General features: G+C 39.9%; 1 long non-coding RNA gene across 1 annotated transcript; it reads left to right on the top strand.

The window, feature by feature from the left end:
* The first annotated feature begins 1031 nt into the window (after nt 1–1031).
* Nucleotides 1032–2636, top strand: LOC308322452. Its single transcript, XR_013964720.1, has 3 exons — nt 1032–1166; nt 1676–1782; nt 2124–2636. It is a non-coding gene; the product is annotated as an uncharacterized lncRNA (long non-coding RNA).
* The last annotated feature ends 353 nt before the right edge of the window (nt 2637–2989 follow it).

The raw sequence follows: 2989 nt of genomic DNA, 5'->3' as shown, positions 1-2989 counted from the left end.
ATACCAAAATTAGGGGAAATTCTAAGTTTTATAGACCCCGCCAATTTGGTGTAGTCCAAAACGTATGTCCAATTGCAAACTGGCGGCCATCTTGGAAAATGGAGGAATTTTGCGTGGCCCGAGGTTGATTATCGATTATGGTCATATAAAGGTCATCTGTGCCAAATTTCATGCTTGTATCGCCAACTGTGGATTAACCATGAGCAGATGTACATTTATGCAATTTCTGGCGGCCATCTTGGAAAATGGAGGAATTTTGCGTGCCCCGAGGTTGATTATCGATTATGGTCATATAAAGGTCATCTGTACCAAATTTCATGCTTGTATCACCAACTGACCTATCACCTCTATTCCCGCCTAGCTGTCCAATTGCAAACTGGCGGCCATCTTGGAAAATGGAGGAATTTTGCGTGGCCCGAGGTTGATTATCGATTATGGTCATATAAAGGTCATCTGTGCCAAATTTCATGCTTGTATCGCCAACTGTGGATTAACCATGAGCAGATGTACATTTATGCAATTTCTGGCGGCCATCTTGGAAAATGGAGGAATTTTGCGTGGCCCGAGGTTGATTATCGATTATGGTCATATAAAGGTCATCTGTACCAAATTTCATGCTTGTATCACCAACGGAACTATCAACTTTATTCCCGCCTAGCTAATAGTCCAAAACGTATTTACAGTTGCAGCCATTTTTAAAACTGGCGGGCCACCTTGAAAAAATTGGAATTCTGCGTGGCCCGAGGTTGATTATCGATTAGGGACATATGAAGGACATCTGTACCAAATTTCAGAGAAGCGTCTGACTGCAGGGCAGGATTGATCGATCAAGAAGTCTCTGCGAGGGCGGGGGCATTGACCAGGAAGTAGTTATGTCCGCATGCCATGTCCTTATTATAAGCGACTTGTATTATTATCGTTATTTGTATTATTATTAATATTATTATTAATTTAATATGCTGCTATGCTTCTAGCTCTGCTATTTTCAAACAGTTGATGAACATTAGATTTAAATGAGCTAATCTGTTGCAATTTGTTGAGTGGCTTCTTTTCAACATTTCTGTTGCAAAATCTGGCACCACTTACACTATTGGGTTACTTATATTACAGCCCGTTTGCTGCAGTTCTTTCCACTTTCCAGACTCTTCTCGTTCTTCCTCCGCAAGGTACGTAAACCAGCAAGACAATATTAATATTATAAGTATAACTTAATATAAATGTAAACGTTCTGCAGTGCAAACTATAGCCTTATGAACAGGAGTTAATGAGTTCGTTTTTATTTTCTTTCTTGCCTGCTCGAGTAGCTTAGCCTCTTACTAACACAACAAGCAATATTCCGATTCTAACTTATGAAGCTAAACTACCATTAATACCATAAATATGAAATAAATGCTTAAACATGTAGCCAAAGAAAGTGTTAGGTTATTCAGCAACAGCTAGCATGGCTGCATACAACATACATCCCTGCTTCTGGTGACATATTATTTTAATTTGTGAGGTCTGTTAAATGATGGATCATTTTTATTAGTTTAATACTTTAAAAAGATTACTGTTATTGTTACAGCATAGGCAAATTGACAGATATATGGCCTTTATGCCTGTCTACAGATGTAGATTATCTGCTCTGCAAATTCAGTGTAATTGTTAAAATTGTCTTGTTTATTTTTATTAACAGATGCATCGTTCCATATTGACCACCAATGAGTCTGTACAGCTCAAACAATGTACAACCTGCTGTACACTGTACCACTGCTCATATTAAAACTGCAATCGCTTTTGAAGGTATGTATAAGCTTGTTTTTTATTTTTAGGATGTATGTCTGGATGTACTGTAGAGAGGAGGCATTTTCATTATCTTTCAAATTGACATTGGGACTTATTCAGACTGTTGGCCTTGGCCAGGCAGGGTGTGTTATTCATGCACTCATTTCACCCAGGTTCCATCTCTGCAACGCATGCAATTTGTGTGTTCAGTCAGTGAGTCAGTCTAGTGACTGCCAGTGGTCTATGAAGGATGGATTTCCCCTTAAGTACATTTGAAATGTAAGAATGAGTTGGTGCTGTGTGTGTATATTATATACTGTATATTAATTTGTCATATTGTATGTCTCCCCTCCCTCTAGATCTGCGCATCATTAGATGCTGTCTTAACTGCAGATCAGACACATCTCAGGCACACTATCATTGTCCCTGCGGTGTAAGAACACCCTTTTAAGGGCTGATGCGATGAGAAAACACCTGCCGAAGTGCAAACTCTATTCAGGTCAGCTGTCCAGCCCTCCTCAGTCTGCCAGCCCTGCGATGCACAGTGGTCAGTCTGCCAGCCCCGCGATGCACAGTGTTCAGGCGCCCAGCCCTTCTGAGCCCTCTACCCATTCCAGATGCCCGTACTGCTCTGCTTGGCTGCAGAGTGCATCCAAGCAAATGTACACAATGTTAAGGATGTTTACTTTGTAAAATGCTTTATCTGGGCTGAATTTGTTCTTTTGCCCACCTCTGGTGTATTATCAAACATTTGCAATGCGACTGTGTGGTAAACCCTTAATATAAACATAGATAACGTGGTTGTAATTGATACACATTCATTTGATTACAAAGTTGTATTCTTTAAGCAATAAAGAAAAGGATAAAAGGTTTTCACTATGTTGTGGCTCTATTGTTGTTTCCAAACACATGCAGTGTTGCAGGCTTTCTGCTTGTTTTATTGAATTGCCACTTCTCCCAGGTCCATGTACTGCTCTGGAAGTCCATGTTGGTACCTCCCAGGTGGGTGGAGGCTGCTATGACACGTGTAATATGATACCATGAACTATGATAAGTGTAATAGTTCGCCGCTTCACCTCCCAATGTATGAATGAATGAACCATTGTAAAGCGCTTTGAGCACTTGGAAAAGCGCTATAAAAATGCAATTCATTAATAGTATAGTGTAGTGTAACGGTGTAGTAAGTGTTTATGAAGATGTAGAAACCATTTAGACGTTACTTTGA

Source organism: Protomyctophum bolini (genome assembly GCF_963924005.1).
Source record: "Protomyctophum bolini genome assembly, chromosome: 10".
NCBI lineage: Eukaryota > Metazoa > Chordata > Actinopteri > Myctophiformes > Myctophidae > Protomyctophum > Protomyctophum bolini.
This window is presented reverse-complemented; position numbering and strand designations above follow the sequence as displayed.